General features: G+C 35.1%; 1 long non-coding RNA gene and 3 pseudogenes across 1 annotated transcript; 1 reads left to right on the top strand and 3 right to left on the bottom strand.

Annotated features, from left to right (window-relative positions):
- Positions 1 to 1,423: 1,423 nt before the first annotated feature.
- Positions 1,424 to 3,877, bottom strand: LOC149559785 (uncharacterized). The gene is made up of 2 exons (XR_016363307.1): positions 3,722 to 3,877; positions 1,424 to 1,777 (listed from the first exon to the last, which is right to left on the bottom strand). It is a non-coding gene; the product is annotated as an uncharacterized LOC149559785 (long non-coding RNA).
- On the top strand, positions 2,393 to 3,257 carry LOC149559786 (putative fructokinase-6, chloroplastic pseudogene; annotated as a pseudogene).
- A 3,332-nt stretch (positions 3,878 to 7,209) lies between the features above and the next one.
- Positions 7,210 to 8,365, bottom strand: LOC149559784 (MAP3K epsilon protein kinase 1 pseudogene; annotated as a pseudogene).
- Positions 8,366 to 19,644: 11,279 nt separating this feature from the next.
- On the bottom strand, positions 19,645 to 20,877 carry LOC149559783 (MAP3K epsilon protein kinase 1-like; annotated as a pseudogene).
- Positions 20,878 to 22,343: the final 1,466 nt, after the last annotated feature.

Genomic DNA, 22,343 nt, shown 5'->3' with positions numbered 1-22,343 from the left:
AAGACATTGGAGGAGCATTTGATTCATATTTTCAAGGTGTTTGATAAGTTGAGGGAAGAAAAGTTGTTGGTAAACCTGAAGAAGTGTAGTTTTGTAAATGAGTTGGTGTAACTGGGATTTGTAGTCTCATCTGAAGATTTGAAAATGGATCCAAAGAAAGTGAAGGCTATCCTTGAATAACATACTCCAAGGAGTGCAATTGAGGTAAGATCTTTTCATGGACTGGCTAGTTTTTATAGAAAGTTCATAAGAGGTTTTAACAATATTTGTGGACCCTTGAATCAAATAATGAGAGGGGATAGGAAAGAGTTTAAGTGGACTGTAGGGGTAGATAAGAGTTATAATCTATTGAAATAGAAAGTTATTGAGCAACCTTTTTTAGCACCTCCATATTTTAACAAGGTGTTTCAAGTATACTATGATGCTAGTGGTACTGCAATAATAGTTGTAATGAGCCAAGAAGGTAGACCCACTGCTTATTTTAGTGAGAAGTTGAATGGTGCAAAAAGAAAATATTTTATTTATGATCATGAATTTTATGCTATAGTTCAAGAATTGAAGAAGTGGATACACTATCTTCTTCCTACGGAGTTTGTTTTGTATACTAATCATCAAGCTTTGCAATATTTGAATAGTCAAGGAAAATTGAACCAAAGGCATTTGAAGTGGGTTGAGTATTTGTAGAGTTATACATTTTTTTGAAACAGAGTAGTGAGAAGTCTAAAAAAATTGCAAATGCTCTTAGTGGAAGACAACTTTTGTTGACACAAATGCAGATAGAGGTGGTTGGGTTCAAGGAACTAAGTACTTTGTATCCAGATGATTCTAATTTTGGTGAAGCGCGAAAGGCTTGTACAAAAGTTGTTACACTTGACAAGACAAAGTGGTTGTATTTCATGATCTAGGATATATGTTGTTCAAAGGAAGCTAGTTGTGCATTCCTAGAAGTTCAATGAGAGAGAATCTCATCAAAGAAAAGCATAGTGAAGGATTGGTTGGACATTTTGGCAGAGACAAAACCATAGCTTTGGTTGCTGATAATTATTACTAGCCACAGTTGTAGCAAGATGTGAAGAAGCTTGTACAAAGTTGTAGAGTATATTAGATGGCGAAAGGATAAAGCAGAATACAAGGTTATATCAGCCATCACCTATACTAGAGAAGTGGTGGGAGGATGTTAGCATGGATTTTTTTTTTGAATTATTGAGGACACAGCGTAGGTATGATTCTATTTTTATGGTGGTTAACAAGTTTTCAAAGATGACACATTTTATTCCTTGCAGGAAGACTAGTGATGTTGTTCATGTGGCAAAAAAAATTTTCAAAGAAGTGATGAGACTACATGGTTTGCCAAAGAGTATAGTTTCAGATCGAGATACTGTTACTAAAATTCTACACATGCTGAATTTTACTTCAAGTAACATTTCAAAAGGAAATATCCATTTTCTATTCATTTAAATTTCATCATTTTTGCAATCATATAAAGAACATGAGCAAAAGGAGATACAATGTTCATTGTATAAGTCATCAACTGATATGTACAATTTTATTTTTGTAAAATATGAAATGAATGGAAAAATGCTGAAAATGAAAAATCTCACACAAGCTATGAGTCTGAATACTACTTTTATACATATTGAGAATAAGAAAAACATAGCACAAGGAGGTAGAGTCAGAGGTAACCAGTCATTTCCTTTTAGTCTTTGACAAGTTAAATGTTCTTTGTTGCTACTCTTGATCCAACTCTCAATCTAACAAGCTCTGGCTCTTCATTCTCCTACATGGGAAAAATGGGGTTAGATCTTAAAAAGATCTAAGCAATGACTGATTATTTGCGACTATGTGCCCACACATGCAATATCTTGCCTATTTTGAATACATGTAAAAATAGCAAGTGTATTCTAAGTGCTCAAGTGACAAAAAAAAAGGCATAAACTATAATTTTAAAGGGACATATTAAACCTGATATGGAACCTTTCATTATAATCAAGAACAAGCTTGCAATCACAAGAGAGTAGTTTCATGAGTGTCACAAGCCCATGCTTAAACCTCATGAAATAATTATCATTATCACTATTGTAACTCATAATGCATTCAAAAAGAAACAAGAAGAGAAACTGCTTTTGATATTGTTGCCACGAAGAGAATTAGTTTTCTGTTAGAGAGTGAGTTGCTAGAAAATAGAGCATTGAGAAAAAACAACATACAAAAATTTGAAAGCTAAAACCTGTTTATGGATGTTGTAAAGTAAGAAGAGCAGGAGAAGACAATAACAATACTAGTTACAAGATCTTGCATAATGAACAGTTCCAGCAAACATTTAAAAGTTGATCACTATGCATAAGAACTAAAAGAATAAAATGTGCATGTGCCTTTGACTAGCTGAAATAGAATGCAACTAAGGCCAATATTCCATTTTATGGTAGCTATATGGAGTCTAATCCCATCAAGATTGCTCAAACAGGAGTTAATAAGTTTTGTGAGAGCATAACTAACTGGCAAAAATGACCAGCTAGATGGAGAATCATTGCTTGTTGTCTGCTTTGGAGAGATGCTGATTGATTTTGTCCCCACAGTTGGAGGACTATCACTGGCTAAAGCACCTGCCTTCAAAAAGGCTCCAGGGGGTGCACTTATAAATTTTTTCATTGCTATAGCTAGACTTGGTGGCTCATCTGCATTTATTGGGAAGGTTGGAGAAGATAAATTTGGATATATGCTTGTTGATATCTTGGAGAAAAACAATGTCAATAGCAAGCGCATGCACTTCGATTCTGGAGCTTAGACAGCTTTGGCATTTGTCACTTTAAGGGTTGATGGTGAATGCGAGTTCATGTTTTATTGAAATTTTAGTGTAGATATGCTACTTCTTGAATCAGAACTTAAAGTGGATCTCATCAAACAGGAAAAAAATTCTCCATTATGGATCTATAAGTCTAATTGCAGAGCCATGTAGATTAGCACATCTAGGTGCAATGAAAATAACAAAGGATGCTAGCATTGTGCTTTCATATGATCCTAATTTGAGACTTCCATTATCACATTTAGCACAAGCAGCTCGTGAGGGCATTTTGAGTATATGGGATAGTGCAAATATTATTAAGGTAAGTGAAGAGGAGATTGTATTTTTAATGGAAGGTGGAGATTCTGTTGATGAAGCTGTTCTACGTAAATTTTTCCACCCAAATCTCAAGCTACTGCTTGTACCATAAGGTCCTTATGGTTCTTGATATTACACAAAGGAGTTTAGTGGGTGAGTAGAAGGTTTGAAAGTTGAGAACTGTGATCTGATTAGAGAAAGTTGCACTTTTTTATTAAAGAAAATGGACATATATTTGTTAATAAAAAACCAAAATCAGAGTGAACACTATTTAAAACCAATAAACCCTTGATAACAACATCGAGCAAAGATAACAATGGCACCCGTGGATTATGATATGACAGTTTTGAGTTAGCCGAACTGCAAAAGGAAAAACCTCATTTTGGTTTTCACAAAAATACAACTTCTAGAATTCAGTTAGAAATGATTTTAAAAACCTCAAATTCATAATGGCAGCAAAAGGGAAAACAACGCCAGCATATTCACAGTGACAGAAAAAGAGTGAAAAGAATGTCGATTGTTGTTATAAAATATCATGAAGAATCGATGGAAAACACTCTTGGCAGCCACCAATAAATCAAAAGAAATTTAGAACAGTAAATGACAAATATTTCAAAATACCTTAAAGAATGCATTCATGGTGGCTTCAAAACCAGCAAACCTCTGTTCATGGTGGCACGCAAAAGGACTAAAACCCTCAAATTTTCTAGATTCTTCCATCAAATGCAAAATGCGATAATGAAAAAGTGTTTAGGGTTACTAAGGCTTAGTATCTCCTTTGTAATTTTTCATATGTTTTGAAGTTCACTAGCTCATAGATGGGTTTTTTTAATTTTTTCAAACTTTGTATTTATTTTAAGTGAAAGGTGGGGTTTTTTATGCAATGCCTTAGGATATGGGTTTTTAACTTGTTTATTTTATTTTGCATATAAATTCTAATATTGTAAAAGAAAAATGTTTTAATGATATAATTATAAGTCATTAAATATTTTTCTATCATTAATGCAAAAAGAGAATCAAATGAGTCATTTTATTCTCATGTTGTGGTCTTTAAGAGAGTTAGTTGAAAACATTAGGAGCCTTTTTAGGTAGAAGTCTGGAGTCAAATTTGACTTTACCAAGTCATTTTGAGGGCCTCTATTGACTATTGAAGACTTTTTGGGGCAGTTTTATGTGAGTCATAGGGTTCCTAATGACTGAGTGCAGTCTTATGAGTAATGAGACTTCATTTTTGGAAGTTTCTAAGCCCTCATTTCTGGGCTATCTTTCTGCATTCGACCCAAGAGTTGGGCGTGGTATTTAGTGAAGTTTGTAACTCATTTTGGGCAGTTCTGATTATGCATAGAGGTTTTTGTGACTTTTTTGAGTCCTTGACTCTTAGTTGTAAAAGTTTGTAATTCACTGTGGAAATTCAATATAGGTGACAGTATTTGTGTTCATGTTATTTTGACATCAATATGAACCTCCTTTCTTCCTTTAGTTTTGTGTGTAATGTCAGAATGATATGATAGAATAATATGTAAATTGTCATTATTCCTTGCTATTATGTCTCATTCCAGCACCTAGTTATAGGAAAGTAAGTTTATCTGCAAGTTGTAATTCATGTTTTTAAAGGTGAAATTAGTTTATTCTTCAAACCTTATTACAAATTATTTATGCAAATCTTTACAGAAACAAGTGTTTTGCATGTACTCCAAGTAGCTATCTGATCCTTTTCTGTTAAGTATGTTTGAGTTTTTATCATCATTTTGGTGTATCACCATCTCCTAGTTTAGGTTGTAGGTTTAGGTTCATTTTCAACATTTTCTTCCCTTTTCCCTGAATTTAAGTTAGGATCTTGGAAATATCACTGAATATCCAATAGGAGCCAGCCTAGAATTCAGAGGTCTCATTTCATTTATAGGTCCCACGAAGTGAAGTGATTCCCATGTTAAGTCAGAATTACTAAACTTCCAAAATTCAGTATTGGGTGCAAATTTTGATACTTAATAGATACCAAAAATTTTAGGTATTGTTGGCGTACATTGTGGAAGAAGTTGAAGACAAATTTGAAGTTTAGTTCATCACATCATCCAAAAACTAATGGACAGATAGAAGTTGTGAATCATAGTTTGAAAAACTTGCTGAGATGCTTGGTTGGAGATAAACAAAAAAGGATGGGATATGATATCACCACAAGCAGAATTTGCATATAATAATTATGTCAATAGGAGTACTAGTAAATCACCATTCCAAATTGTATATGGGAGTAGTCCTAGAAATGCTTCTAAATTATGACATTTGGATAAAGGTGAGATAAGTAGTGTTGAAGCAGAAGATCTTGTTGAACATTTGAAGAACATCCATGAGGAGGTGAGAAAGCACATCATAAAAATGAATTTGTAGTATAACGTTAAGGTAGGTGTGAAAAGGAGGTATACAAAATTTTAGATTGGAGATGAAGTCATGGTTCATTAAAGAAAAAAGCATTTCTAATGGGTACATATAATAAGCTGAAGATGAAGAAGTTTGGACTGTGCAAAATAATGAAAATGCATGACTCTAGAAATGCATTTGAAATGGAGTTGCCTACTAAATTGAATATTTCACTAGTATTTAACATTTCATATTTGAAAAAGTATTATGAAGGAGGTGATGAAGATAAAGTTGAAGAAGCGTAGTGGAGTATTCCAGCAACTAGTTCGGCTACAAAGGAGATTGATGAGATATTGGACAGTCGTGTTGCCAAAAGTACTAAGAACAAAACTTATGAGGAATATCTGGTCAAATGAAAAGGGAGACCAATTGAGGATTCATCATGGCTAGAAAATGAGGAGGTTAATTGTCTTAGTTTTCCTCTGAACACCTGAGACATGACGGAATCACTTCTCAAATTACCCCGAGTGTCTAATGTAGGAGCATCCTGGGAGTAACATCAATCTTACATCACCCAAAAATATATTTTTTAGTCTTTTCTATTTTAATAAGGAATAGTAGACAGGGTGGTTACTATTTATGGGAACTTGCTATTTTTAGTCAGTTTTTCATATGAGCTAGGAATGTTCTAATTTTTTACAGGAAGGTTCATTTTAGAGTTATAAGCCTACCATGAAAAATCTCATTGCTCCAGCTTAAGTATTGGAGAAGTTATTGCGCATTTTCTATGAAAAAATTTGCAAAAAAATCTTCATGCTCACAATTAGAGGCCTTAGAGTGCTTGGATGAGGTCCAAAAACTCAATAGAAAGGTGCTTGCATTGTTTCAGGCCTATAGATGATGAGCTGGCATTTCTAAAAAGTGGTTATAATAGCCAATCGGAGCAACGATTTGAGAGTTATGGCCTTCCGAAGTTGGACTACCTGAAATATCTAAAATAATTGTTAAAGATGTATTTCGCCAACTCTAGATGTATTGTTAGGGTCTGTCGACCCTAGGTATTAAGTTTCATTGTCTAGAACCTTCCCGAGCAGCATAAAATTTCCTATTTAAGAAAGGCCAAAATATTGTCTAGGACAACTCTGGGTGTAGTTCACAGCTTGTCTTGCAGATGATTATAATGAAGGTGCCCATGTAGGTTAGCATATTGTACTTGTGAATTCTATAATACCACATTTGCGGTGCAAATAAAAAGTCCATATTTTGTTCTCACATTTGCTAATTTTTTTCTTTGTTTCTATTATAAGTTTATGGTGTCAAGGGGAGCACCCTTCATCACATTTGTGAGTATTTATTTCAGAAATGGCATATCTCCAAGGTTAGTATCGTTATTTCATGAAAACTTACTAAGTGAGGGAAGGTTAATTCTTGAAAAAAGGACCCTAATTTTCCTCACTTTAAGAAAGTAATAAGCTTACATTAACCTAAAAGCACTTGAGAACAACTTGTTATATTACATCAGTACATAAACCTCTTTTTCCAATTATACACATACCTTCTAAGTATAAACATGATGTATTTCCAATTTACAAGGGCTTTCTACATCAAAGACGATGAATCAGTACCTATATGATTCCATGCATTTAATTTTTTTCATTATAATAGGTCATAAAAAACTTACACAAAAAAAATGATACGTAATACAAGACAGCACAACTTTCCCTCAATTATTGTATGAGACATCCAAAACTTCATTACAAAATAGTATTAATGTGGAGAGCTTTTAGTAGCCTATTGTTGCCATTTTTCAACAAGCACCTGGCCAAAGAGCACTCTACATCCCTTTGTTCTTCAATAATCCTTTGTAGCTTAAGAGGAAAAGTATTCTCAACTATAAGTTTCTTAAGTCGAGGATGATGCTCATAGATAGCCTTTATCAACTTGAGTAGATTGAGTCAAGCAATTGTATCTTGATGATCAAGCCTTCCCACAAGTAATGGACTTAGTCCATTAACAAATAGTGTTGTATTTATGCTAGTATATTTTGTGATTATCTTACGGAATCGCTCAAGTATATGCACAAAAGATTGTTTACCGTAACACTCAAAGAAAGTGACCAACTTTTGTACAACTTCCTTCTTGAAAAAAGCTTGCTCAATTTCCTGATGATCATTTTCATGAGCTAGACAAACTATAAGTGAGTCTAGCACACTCACTGCCCAAACCTCATCATCTAGTAAGCTCAAATAAAACATCCAACCTATTTTACACTCATAGTTTCTCCCTAGTATAGCGAGAAGCATGAGCCATATCACAAAGTAAATAAAAAGAAGTTTGCTTTAAGTGAGAGTCTGTAACAATAAAGTGCATTAAATGTGGAATGATGCCATTTTCTACTACTTGTTCTTTTCTTCTCTTGTTTATCTTAAAAAGATTGTAAAATGCATTAAGTGCTTCACCATGTATTTGAGAAATAATATATCCATCATGATGCTCAAGGTGAGGGATAAGATGGTTCATTGCATCTGCTCATTGTGTAGGTAGTATAAAAAAGTTAGATTTGTTGATAACTAATTGATGCATTTCAAAATATTTAAAAGAATAAGAGATTCAAACTTATTAAGCATCTGGAAAGACAAATTAGGAAGCCTGGGTTACACATATTAATCTTGATTGTTGTATCTTCTTGAGAAAACTCTAGTAATAGGTCTGCTACTATCACCAAGTATTCTCTTGCAACTTCGGTTTTAAGTATTAGTACCATCTGGGAAAGTATGTCTGATGATGTTGCACTCTCAAGCCTTGCATTTACAACTCCAAACCCAGAAAGAATGCTCAATGATGTTTGTGAAGTGAATACCTAGATGTAGAAGCAATTCCCACCCCAACAATTGTTCCATTCCCACACATTGGTGGCCCAATTTTTTAATTTTTTGTTGAAAATTTAGAACCCAACTAAGAAGTTCCATTATCTCTACCATTCTCTACAATTGCAAACATTAGATAATCTAGTTCACCATTTGTCTTTCTTTCTATTAATGTATGTTCTAAAAGAGGCAACATGCTTTCATGTCTTTCACATTCTCCCAAGAGATAATGAAGATGTTCAAGTTGGCGTAATATATGCTTAGAGGGTAGTTCCTTTTCCAATAGGCTTACTAATGGCTGCATTGGCTCATGCTAAGATGATGAAACTTGTGTAGTTCTAGCTAGCCCATTTGAAGACTAAGGAACTAATCTATGATAAATCTATGTGCTAACGATATTCCCTAGTGCTTCCTTACTATATAATTATCAGAGCGAGAAAGCTTGTTGCTGCAGTGGTAGAGAAGAGAAACGCTATAGGAGGCAACATTGTTGAAAATGTAATAGGGAATTTAATGTTATGTTTTAAATGCTTTTAGTTTTTGAAGTTTGTAATAACGTCCTACATGTGGTGGCATACCTAGAGTAGCAGTTCGATAAGCTCTCCAGATATAGCCACCTAGGACCAGGTGTGTGGATCTTAAATTAGAATAGTTTTTTTTTAGTTCGTAGGTGGAGTGTTTAATGATTTTTAGAATCCAATAATAGGTAGTAGGCAGTTTTTGGAATATTCCTGACTTAGAAAATGACTGTCTAATATTGGTCGAAAAAACATTTCAGATTCTTATCCTTTTTTTGGATAGAAGACATTCTTCTTTTCTAAAATAAGAAGAAAATGTTTCACATCCTTTAATAGGAAAAAGAAAGTCAGTTTTAAGGGTGAGCCAGTCGGCTATGTAAGAGAAAAATCGAATTTGGAGAGATATGGAATGTTTTTTTCATTTTGTCTTTGTGCAAGTTTTCGATAGTCTGAGTTTTGAACGGATTTTTCTTATCTTCTCACTGGAAACAAGTTGATAGTTTGCAGAAGATTAAAAAGTTTTAGTTTTGGGTCGAATTCGGTATGTTTGCAGAAAATTAGTCTCAGTGCATGGGTAATATCTCCCAAATGAACCGTTGGATTTCTCTCAAATTTTTATATGTTGTTTGAAACCTAGTTACGCCAAATCTCAACGGTTGGATTGAGTAAGCCTTTTTTGGTTCGAAAGTTATTCATGTTTGAGTGCAGGTCTATCCGGAGGCAGCAAGAAGATATTTTGGGAGATTTTATTTTCAAAGTTTTGTTTTGAATCTAGTGGATGGTTATAGGAGTCTTATGAGTTGAGTCTAAGGTATCTCTAGTTGTGTTTTCATAATAATAATAATGATAAGAACAGTTTGGTTCAAATCACAATGGGTGGTTATAATATATCGTGTGTGTTCCTGAAGGTTGTAGATGCCCCTTGAAGCAACTCAGTTGAGTGACTGATTCCTCTTGAGTTTTCCAAGGTGTGGCTCTGCATCATTTTTGGTATCAGAGCTCAGCAAAAGGTTTGGGAAAAGGTAGTTGTGTATATGTTTGTGTGATTGTGAAAGATTGAGAGATATAGTCTGAGAAGAAGTCCAAGAGACTAGATAAGAAGAAAATAACCTAGCTAAGGAATGATGGGACAAGAAGAAGCAGCTTTATTGTATCTTTTTAGAAGGTATCGGCAGAGAAAGGATTCTAAACAAAAGGAGATAGAGGAAAAGAAGAAAAGAGAGAAAGAAAAAAGGAGAAAACAAAGAGAAGAGCTAAGCAAGATAGAAGAGGAGATAAACAATTTGAGAAGGAGACTTGAGGAGAATTACGCTAAGTTGAAAGAGAATAAAGCTAAGTTGAAAGAAGTGCAGCAAGAACACAAAGTGCAGCAAGTAACTATTGGTGAGAGCAGTAATGAGACAAGTCCTATGGGATTTGAGTGTGAAAAATTTGTGGTTGGAACAATAACATGTCCTTTGAAAATAGAGAAGAGCACAATGTTGGAAGGTACTCCTATGGAAAAGATTTTGGAGGCAACTGATGAAGCCTTAAATATGCATAATGAAGAAAAATGTCAAGAGGAATGGCATGAAGATGAAGCTAAGGAATGTGTAAAAGCAAGTTCTAAAGAAGAATCTGATTTATGGGAAAAATTTGCAGCCATTGTGGGAGAATGGAAAAGGCATGGCGGTAGTATGGAAACTCAGCTTGAAGAAGAAAGGAAAGAGTGCAATACTGTTATTGTTCTTGAGCAAAGTTCTAATAAGAAAGAGATATTTGAAAGTGAGATTACTACAGAAGATCAAGATGATGATAAATGTTTAATAAAGGAAGAAGAGATAAATACGATTCTTAAGATTCAAGATGTGAAACTGGTTGATAGTCAAGAAGCAGATAAGTTTATGGTTACTATTGATGAAGATAGATATGATGCACATTACATGGTGTATAAGGAAGCTCATATTCAAAAAGAGAACTCAAATAATCTTAATGCTGATGATATGTTTTCTTCTAATAATGTTTATGCGGGGATGCAGATTTCATGTATAGTGAATCATGTTGGAGAATTTTCTATGACATTTACAGCATTAAAGAATCAAAGCTACAAGGTGGAGAAGTTGGATATTATTTTTGTTTTTCTTGTAGATATGCTCATCCTAGTTCAAAGAAATTGGAAAGTTCGAAAGAAGAATGAGATTCATTTCTACAACACATCATCTCAAGAGGACTTGAGATTCATTCTACAGGGGAGTATGCTGCAGTGGCAGAGAAGAGAAATGCTATAGGAGGCAACATTGTTGAAAATGTAATAGGGAATTTAATGTTATGTTTTAAATGCTTTTAGTTTTTGAAGTTTGTAATAACGTCCTACATGTGGTGGCATACCTAGAGTAGCAGTTCGATAAGCTCTCCAGATATAGCCACCTAGGACCAGGTGTGTGGATCTTAAATTAGAATAATTTTTTTTTAGTTTGTAGGTGGAGTGTTTAATGATTTTTAGAATCCAATAATAGGTAGTAGGTAGTTTTTTGAATATTCTTGACTTAGAAAATGACTGTCTAATATTGGTAGAAAAAATGTTTCAGATTCTTATCCTTTTTTTGGATAGAAGACGTTCTTCTTTTCTAAAATAAGAAGAAAATGTTTCACATCCTTTAATAGGAAAAAGAAAGTCAGTTTTAAGGGTGAGCCAGTCGGCTATGTAAGAGAAAAATCGAATTTGGAGAGATATGGAATGTTTTTTTCATTTTGTCTTTGTGCAAGTTTTCGATGGTCTGAGTTTTGAATGAATTTTTCTTATCTTCTCACTGGAAACAAGTTGATAGTTTGCAGAAGATTAAAAAGTTTTAGTTTTGGGTCGAATTCAGTATGTTTGTAGAAAATTAGTCTCAATGCATGGGTAATATCTCCCAAATTAACTGTTGGATTTCTCTCAAATTTTTATATGTTGTTTGAAACCTAGTTATGCCAAATCTCAACGGTTGGATTGAGTAAACCTTTTTTGGTTCGAAAGTTATTCATGTTTGAGTGCAGGTATATCCGGAGGCAGCAAGAAGATATTTTGGGAGATTTTATTTTCAAAGTTTTGTTTTGAATCTAGTGGATGGTTATAGGAGTCTTATGAGTTGAGTCTAAGGTATCTCTGGTTGTGTTTTCATAATAATAATAATGATAAGAATAGTTTGGTTCAAATCACAATGGGTGGTTATAATATATCTTGGGTGATGTACGTGGCATACCTAGAGTAGCAGTTCGATGAGCTCTCCAGATATAGCCACCTAGGACCAGGTATGGGTTTTTTAAATTACAATAGTTTTAATTCATAGATAATGATTGTCAGATTCCAATAATAGGTAGTAGGCAGTTTCGGATTCTTATCCTTTTCTTGGATAGAAGACAAAAAAAATGTGGATATTTAAAATGTGGCCTACTGCATGATTGTCAGATTCCAATAATAGGTAGTAGGCAGTTTCAGATTCTTATCCTTTTCTTGGATAGAAGACGAAAAAATGTTTCTCATCCTTTTATTAGAAAAGGAGAGTCAGATTTAAATAAGTCGGTTGGCTATGTAAGAGAGGCATTCAAATTTGGGTAATAGAGAAAGTTTCAGTTTTTGCCTTAGAAAGGATATAGATAATCGACTATGGAGTTTGGCAGCAATTCGATCTTGGTCTCTCTTGTCAAAGTGCAAATATATTTTCTTTGAGGACATTCCGGGTTAAAGATTTTGGTGTGCGGGTGAAGATAAACTATGGAGATTTATATATTCTGATTAATCCAATCTTGAGTTTGGTTCAAGTTCGATCCTGGCTGATTGATGTCGTGCCCCTTGAAGTACTCAATTGAGTGAGTATTCCTCCTGAGCTTTCCAAGGTGTGGCTCTGTATCATTTTTGGTATCAGAGCTTGAGAGTTGCAGGTTGTGAAGTTATATGTTGAACGCCCCTGATCAAGATTCTTCAGTAGGGTCAAGCAAGATGGTGACCAATGCAGAGTTAGCGAAGAAGGTCGAGGAGCAAGAAGAACTTCTCCAGAACGAGAATAGAGAGTTGAAGGGGATAGTGGAAGAACTAGCCAATAAGTTGGAATATATGCAGAGTGTAGTTGAGAAGAAAGAAATGAAAGAAGGAATGGAAGAAGAAGAAGATGTACCCGACAGTGAAGAAGATAGAATAGCTGAGAACGAGAGGCCATTTTTTAAAGCTTTAAAGGCTTTGGGAGGAAAACCCGTTGATTTACCTATGTTTACAGGAAAGATGGACACTGAATTAGTGTTGGAATGGATTGAAGCCTTAGAGAATCATTTTGAATGTGAGAAAGTTTCAGAATCGCAGCAAGTTAAATTGGCCAAATCTAGAATGAAGGGAGCAGCCCTTACATGGTGGAATTTCGTGCAAGAAGAAAGGGTAAAGGAAGATAAGAGGAAGATCTGTTCGTGGAAGAAGATGGTGTCAATGATAAGAGAGACGTATCTCCCTGAAGACTATGAGGTACAGTTGCATCAGAAGAGGCAGAATCTCAGACAAAGGGATATGGATGTCTGTACTTATACAGAAGAGTTTCAAAAGTTAAGTCTAAGGTCAAAATTTGCAGAACCTGAGAGTATCAAGGTAGCAAGATACCTAAATGGTTTGAGGATGAACATACAAGAAGAGTTGCAGTTGCTAAGTCCTAACACGGTAGCTAAATGCTATCAGCTGGCTTTGAAGGTGGAAGAGAAAATCAAAAGGAGACAAGAAAATAATAACAAAGGCAGAGGAAGACAACCATTCAGAGGAAGAGGTACATTTCCAGGAAGGAATTCAAATTTTCAGCCACAACTGGAGATGCATAATGAAGTTAATAAGTTTGATAATTTCAGAGGAAGTTTTAGAGGTAGAAGGCCAAATTTCAGAGGAAGATCACCAGGAAGGACGAATGGACCAATAAGATGTTACAACTGTAATCAGGAAGGTCATATGGCACACAAATGTCCAGCAAAAGCAAGCTCTAGTACTCATGGCGAAAGAAGAATACATCTGGCACAAGAAGCAGATTTACAAGAAGATTCAGACAATCATGGTTATCCGAAAAAAGGGGAAGCACTTATGATGAGAAGAACACTGTTGAAAAGGCCTATCAGAGAAGAACCACCACAAAGGAAGTCCATTTTCAGAACTACCTATAAATCTGGAGGAAAAGTTTGCAAGGTACTAGTAGACTCTGGTTCTACAAAAAAAATTGTGTCTCTTGAAATGGTGGAAAAGTTGAAGCTACCAAGAATACAACACCCGTATCCTTACAGAATATCTTGGTTAAATAAAGGGCAGCATACTATAGTAGAAGAGCAAGCTTGGGTGGAATTTCAAATTGGAGCCTATAAGGACAGATTATTGTTTGATATTGTTAACATGGATGCATGCCATTTACTTTTCGGCAGACCCTGGCAATATGATCTCAAGGCACATCATGATGGAGTGAAGAATACATATACCATTACAAAGAATGGAAAGGTCATTGAACTGATACCTTTAGTTGAGCCAAGTCAAGAAGAAGCAAAAGCTGCAGAAGCCAAAGTTATGGTGATGGGTAAGAAAGAATTCTTGAAAGAAGTGAAAGGAAAGAAGAGCCCACTCTTTGCATCGATTGCTGTACTCAAGGACAAATTGCAGAATGATGCTGAAAATCAGACTAAGGAAGAAAATTCAGAGTTGGAGTCTTCAAACTTGAAGGTGGAAGTGATAGAAAAGAAGAAGGAAAAGGTACCTGACGAAGTGGAACCAATTCTAGACAAATACAAAGAAATTATAGCTGATGGAATACCAAAAAGTCTCCCACCAGTGCGGGAAATCAGTCATTGCATTGATCTCATACCAAGATCAACATTACCCAACAAAATGGCATATAAACTAACACCACAACAAAATGAAGAAATGGCAAGACAAATTGAAGAATTGCTTGAGGCTACCAGGATCAACATTATCGAACAAAGCGGCATATAAACTAACACCACAACAAAATGAAGAAATGGCAAGACAAATTGAAGAATTTCTCGAGGCTGGTTTGATTGGTAAAAGTCTCAGCCCATGCGCCGTACCTGTAGTCCTAGCACCAAAGAAAGAAGGAACATGGAGATTATGCATAGATTCAAGAGCACTGAAATAGATCACTATAAGGTACAGATTTCCAATGCCTAGAATAGAAGATTTACTGGATTGTTTAGGGAAAGCAAGATATTTTTCAAAGATTGATTTGAAAAGCGGGTATCATCAAATAAGAATTAGGCCAGGAGATGAATGGAAAACAGCATTTAAGACAAATGAGGGATTGTATGAATGGAAGGTAATGCCATTTGGATTGTCTAACGCTCCTAGTATGTTTATGAGGCTTATGAATGAAGTTTTGAAGGATTTTACAGGGAAGTTTGTGATCGTATATCTAGATGACATTTTGGTTTTCAGCGAAATAAAAGAGGAGCATCTGAAACACATAGATTTGGTGTTGAGAAGGTTACAAGAGGAAAAGTTAATGATCAATATGGAGAAATGTAGTTTTATGCGAGAGGAACTGACATACCTTGGCTTTGTGATCTCAAAGGGAACACTCAAGATGGATCAAGATAAGGTAAGTGTAATTCTTTCTTGGACAACTCCCAGAACTATTGCAGCAGTTAGAAGTTTTCATGGTTTAGCCACTTTCTACAGAAAGTTTATCAAAAATTTCAGCTTGATTTGTGCACCTATTTTGAACACCATAAAAGGAGGCCAAAAGTGTAAATTTGTTTGGACAGAAGAAGCCAATAAAGCCTTTGAACTTCTTAAGCAAAAAGTGGCCCGACAACTGGTCCTGGCATTTCCTGATTTCAATAAAGTCTTTCAGATAGAATGTGATGCAAGCAACATAGCCATAGGAGGTGTTCTTAGTCAAGAGGACAGACCAGTAGCCTTTTTCAGCGAGAAGCTCAATGAAGCCAAACAGAGATATTCATCATACGATTTGGAAATGTATGCACTTGTTCAATTCCTGAAGAAATGGAGGCACTATTTGCTACCCAAGGAATTCATTGTATACACAGATAACCAGGCACTTAGTTTTATAAACTGTCAAGAGAAATTGAATCATAGGCACATGAAATGGGTGGAGACATTGCAAGCATTCACATTTTCTATCAAGCACAAGAAGGGAGTAACGAATAAGGTTGCTGATGCATTAAGCCGAAGAACTTTGACTACATCACAAATTTAGTTGGAAACTACAGGCATTTCAAATCTGAAAGGTATGTATGTTGATGATGTTGATTTCAAAGACATTTATCAGGCATGTATTAATCTGGATGAAAGGTACAATAGGGAATATTCTAATTTTCTGGTTCAAGAAGGATTATTGTTCAAGGGAGGACAAATTTGCATCCCAAAGTGTTCAATGAGAGATAACATCATACAGGAGAAACATAGTGGGGCATTATCTAGTCATTTTGGACTGGATAAGACTTTAAAGTTGGTTCGTAGACACTATTTTTGGCCAAAGTTACAAAAGGATGTGCGGAAGTTTGTGGAAGAATGCACCATTTGTCAGAAAGGTAAATGTAAAAGTACCAATGCAGGATTGTATCAGCGCTTACCTATTCCTTCATGACCATGGGAAAGTATTAGTATGGATTTTGTTTTGGGATTACCAAGAACTCAGAAGGGGTATGATAGCATTTTTGTTGTTGTGGATAGATTCAGTAAAATGTCACATTTCTTACCATGTAAATCCACCAAAGATGCATCATACATTGCAGATTTATTTTTCAAGGAGATAGTGTGAATTCATGGACTACCACTAAATATTGTTTCAGACAGAGATGGCAAATTTGTGGGTCATTTTTGGAGGACTCTTTGGAAGAAACTAGGCACAAATTTATCATTTTCATCTGCATATCATCCATAGACCGATGGTCAAACAGAAGTTGTCAACAGATCTTTGAAAAATCTATTAAGATGCCTTACAAAACAACATGGAGAAAAGTGGGATTCCATACTTGCTCAAGCTGAATTCTCATACAATGATACAGTGAATAGAAGTACAGGGAAATCTCCATTTCAGATTGTGTATGGTACACATCCAAGAGGAATTCTTGAGCTGAGGGAACTTCCTAATACTTTTCCAAGTAGTTCACATGCTAAAGAATTTGCTGAAGCTATTAAAGAGGTCCAACATCAAGTCAAGTTGCAGCTACAGAATTCAAATCAAAAGTACAAAGAAGTTGCTGATCAAAAAAGAAGAGAAGTACAATTTGAAGTTGGTGATTTAGTATGGGCGTATCTGAAGAAATAGAGGTTACCTCAAAGGAAGAATACAAAGTTACTACCTAAGAAAGTTGGCCCTTGTCAAATTTTAGAAAAATATGGACATAATGCTTACAAAATTCAGTTACCTACAAACATTGGTATTTCAACCATATTCAATGTTTGTGATCTCACACAATACAGAGGTTCTGAAACACAAGCCGTACATGAAGATTCAGTAACAGAAGATCTGCAACAACTACCTAAACCAGCCCCACCTTAGTTGGAGAAAATCCTAGATACAAAAATAAAGAAAACTCGCAGATGACAATACACTCAGTATCTAGTCAAATGGAAGAACACACTAGTGACAGAGACTATTTGGATGGATGAGCAAAAAATTAGCAAACATGGTTCATCAGTACACGATCTCATCTCAAGAGGACTTGAGATTCTTTCTACAGGGGAGTATGCTGCAGTAGCAGAGCGGGAAATAAAATAAGAAATGTTTTATGTTTTCAATATTTAAATTTAATGTTTTCAATAAACATCCTACATGTGGTGGCATACCTAGAGTAGCAGTTCGATGAGCTCTCCAGATATAGCCACCTAGGACCAGGTATAGGGTTTTTTAATTAGAATAGTTTTAATTCGTAGATAATGATTGTCAGATTCCAATAATAGGTAGTAGGCAGTTTCGGATTCTTACCCTTTTCTTGGATAGAAGACAAAAAAAAGTGGATATTTAAAATGTGGCCTACTGCATGATTGTCAGATTCCAATAATAGGTAGTAGGCAGTTTCGGATTCTTATCCTTTTCTTGGATAGAAGACGAAAAAATGTTTCTCATCCTTTTATTAGAAAATGAGAGTCAGTTTTAAATAAGCCGGTTGGCTATGTAAGAGAGGCATTCGAATTTGGGTAATAGAGAAAGTTTCAGTTTTTGCCTTAGAAAGGATATAGATAATCGACTATGGAGTTTGGCAGCAATTCGATCTTGGTCTCTCTTGTCAAAGTGCAAATATATTTTCTTTGAGGACATTCCGGGTTAAAGATCTTGGTGTGTGGGTGAAGATAAACTATGGAGATTTATATATTCTGATTAATCCAATCTTGAGTTTGGTTCAAGTTCGATCCCAGCTGATTGATGTCGTGCCCCTTGAAGTACTCAGTTGAGTGAGTATTCCTCCTGAGCTTTTATGTTGCAGTGGCAGAGAAGAGAAATGCTATAGGAGGCAACATTGTTGAAAATGTAATAGGGAATTTAATGTTATGTTTTAAATGCTTTTAGTTTTTGAAGTTTGTAATAACGTCCTACATGTGGTGGCATACCTAGAGTAGCAGTTCGATAAGCTCTCCAGATATAGCCACCTAAGACCAAGTGTGTGGATCTTAAATTAGAATAGTTTTTTTTTAGTTCGTAGGTGGAGTGTTTAATGATTTTTAGAATCCAATAATAGGTAGTAGGCAGTTTTTGGAATATTCCTGACTTAGAAAATGACTGTCTAATATTGGTAGAAAAAACATTTCAGATTCTTATCCTTTTTTTGGATAGAAGACGTTCTTCTTTTCTAAAATAAGAAGAAAATGTTTCACATCCTTTAATAGGAAAAAGAAAGTCAGTTTTAAGGGTGAGCTAGTCGGCTATGTAAGAGAAAAATCGAATTTGGAGAGATATGGAATGTTTTTTTCATTTGTCTTTGTGCAAGTTTTCGATGGTCTGAGTTTTGAACGGATTTTTCTTATCTTCTCACTGGAAACAAGTTGATAGTTTGTAGAAGATTAAAAAGTATTAGTTTTGGGTCGAATTCAGTATGTTTTTAGAAAATTAGTCTCAGTGCATGGGTAATATCTCCCAAATGAACCATTGGATTTCTCTCAAATTTTTATATGTTGTTTGAAACCTAGTTACGCCAAATCTCAACGGTTGGATTGAGTAAGCCTTTTTTGGTTCGAAAGTTATTCATGTTTGAGTGCAGGTCTATCTGGAGGCAGCAAGAAGATATTTTAGGAGATTTTATTTTCAAAGTTTTGTTTTGAATCTAGTGGATGGTTATAGGAGTCTTATGAGTTGAGTCTAAGGTATCTCTGGTTGTGTTTTCATAATAATAATAATGATAAGAACAGTTTGGTTCAAATCACAATGGGTGGTTATAATATATTGTGTGTGATCCTAAAGGGTGTAGATGCCCCTTGAAGCAACTCAGTTGAGTGACTGATTCCTCCTGAGTTTTCCAAGGTGTGGCTCTGCATCACTTGTGACGTCCTAAATCAAATTTGTCGTGATTCTTAAACAAAACCAACAGTGGCTATTTTCCCAGAAAAGGCAAAACATTTTCTATAGGCTCTAATGAATTAGTAATTACTAGAAGTTCTAATACTCTTGATGCTAAATGTGACATTTTGGTTTGACCTGGGCTATTCCTTGAATCAAAATTACTTAATTATGACCTTTGAGATTGTGATATTGAAATTTGCAAAGGCTCTAAAGTTATTGTTGGCATATGGTGGGGGTCAAGAGGGATACACCTCACCTTTATACAATCTACCTAACTAGAGAATAGTTGGGCTACATCACAATATCCCAAAAAATGATAGAAAGGATAAAGTGGACCCGACTGTGACTATTGTGTAACACCGCCAATTAAAGAAGTTACACCCACACCAGCCATATAGACTAGAGTCAAGTTGTTTTGCTTCATTCAAGTTGTGAAGGGTATTAACAAGCCCAATTAGTATGATATTCTTAGCAGTATTCGACAAAAATCATTTTTGGGAGTAGAATTTTGAAGCTTGAATATTTTACACATGTCATCAATTGTCAAATGTATCATTTCCCTATACATAATTTGGTTCCACAAACCTAACTAACATAGGACATACAAGGAACATTTGCAAGGTCAGTGGACCTTTTTGGCACAATTGTTGTACAAAATATGTTTTCGGCATACAAATTTGTCTTGAGTTGTCAAGTTGAACAAAATTCATGATACAACAAATAAGGCATACATTATCTTGGAAAGTTACATTGTCTTTAATGATTTGATTATGAATTTGTAGCACAAAAGTTATAACATGATTGATCGACACCTCAAGCCTTTCCATCAAAGGCATTAACCCATGTAGACTAAAAAATATTATTTTATGATTAGGACACTCTTAAACATTGCAATGAATTTCTGGCATGCTTATACAACGATATCCTCTAATTATTCTGACTTCAACAAGCTAATTAATCTGCTTGCTTATATAGTTTGTATAGGGAAAATATCCCCGTACTTTATTTTTCCCACAAGTCCAAGTCCACGTATTCCAATGTCACCCTCTTTAACAACTCCATCATCACAAATAATAAAGCATTTCTATTTTTCGTTCCTCCTGTGCCATCTATCTACTTCTAAACCAAACTAACCAGGGTTAAAATCACCTAACTACACGAAGTATTACAAAGTTCCAAACCGTTACTTAACGTTGATCACACCACGTGTACAAGCTTCCACCGTCAAATTTGCCTCGGGCTTCTCTGAACTTTTTGAATATACAGAAAAACCGGTGGATCCCACCCACGTCAGCACGGAAGTAACCGAAAAAATGCCTTAAAATCAAATTAAGTAAAAAAACATTTTCTCACTCCCCGTTAAAAATTAAAGTAATCAGATTTACTACTTACGTGTCACCATTTTGGACAATTATAAGCCGGTCTATTCGCCTGTAAACACGTAACCAATGGGATATGACAAACTCGCAAAAAGTCGGACAGTCGTCTGCCACGTGGGTCCCACTTTTGTTTGTGATAGTGAGTGACATGTGCCTCGTCTAATGTGTTAGATGACGGTGACTTATTGTCCATTATGTGTCATTCAAGTGTATAGAATCGGATCAGACTATTTGGTACTTGGCCTTTGAAAAATTATCCACGTTTAGGTAGTCGCTTTCCTAGGTATTTAGTTTATTAGTTCCTGGAAACTAATGGAATCAATAAGTTTCATATTAGTCATAAAATCTAAAAATTTCATTCATATACTAATGTTTGCAAAAGGTATATTGATTTTTATGTTTTTTTGACATTGAAAAATACATTTTCTCAAAAATTCTATTGGCTAATGATGAAAAAGGCAATGAAATTTTTCAATTTCTTTCAACAAAAATTCAAATAATTCTCCCACCAACTGCATTGATTGCAATTTTATCCTTTTCACACTTGTCACAGTTGTCCCTTTTCTGATACCTTATTAATGAGTGCATTAATTTCGGTTTTATCTTCTACAACTGTTATTAAATTAGTCTTCTGTCCTTTAATCATTCTGTCTGTCTTTATTTGTCGAGGTTTTTTATTGAGGCGGTTTAATCTTAGGTTGTGCATTCTTCCTTTTATGAGTGATACAGCGTGGTTTTTTATTCTACAGCAAAGATATTACAGGTGTTGTAGGAAGAGGAGATAAATCAGTACTTCAGTTGTGGTCTGTTTTAAAAGGTTAGTAAAATTGTTTCCTGAACTAATTTCCTCTACGTTCTGAATCACAAATTTTTTCTTCATATAGAGCTTTGGTTTTTTGGGGCTTTAGGGCATTTGAGATGTCGTAAATTTAGAGAGTTGGTAAAAAATTTAGTCAAATCATTTCTAAGTTTTTGCTATGTGCCATAAAAGATATTAGTAACAGTATTCAGGGTCCCATGAAGGGTCACTCTGGTGTGCCTTTCTCAGTCCATGGCATCATTGTGCGAATGTGGAACCACGAAAATCTTGGGTTTTTCGAAATCGATTTCATTTTCCCCATTGCAAACATTCCAACCCTATTTCCACGGCCTTCCATCAATGTCCAAGAACTCTATTTTGTCGAAGACATTCTTAGTCATGGTTGTTTTGGTCCACGAGAACACCCCCTTTTTGCCCGTAATACCGCCCACAATTTTATTAATTAGTTCACGAGAACACCCCCTCGTCGTGGTTGTTTTGGTCCAGGAGAACACCCCCTTTCTGCCTGAAATACCGCCCACAATTTTTCTCTTAATCGCCGCTTTAGGGTTCGGGCTCCAGTGGGCGGTATTGGAGTGAGGATTTTACCTTTTTAGTAGAACTTTCATTCATTTGAATCTTGCTAAAATTAGTCTTCAAAATATAACAATGTAATATTAAAAAATGATGATTTATATTTTAATCTAAATTAGATTACTAATCATAATCAAAAGGAGATGTATGATACATGTACCTAGTATTTAATTCAATCGAACAAATGATGTTTCAATCATGTAGCTTGCAAACACTTTATGCA

Source organism: Cupressus sempervirens, chromosome 4 (genome assembly GCF_028749045.1).
Source record: "Cupressus sempervirens isolate cs-2001-9-10 chromosome 4, ASM2874904v1, whole genome shotgun sequence".
Taxonomy (NCBI): Eukaryota; Viridiplantae; Streptophyta; class Pinopsida; order Cupressales; family Cupressaceae; genus Cupressus; species Cupressus sempervirens.
This window is presented reverse-complemented; position numbering and strand designations above follow the sequence as displayed.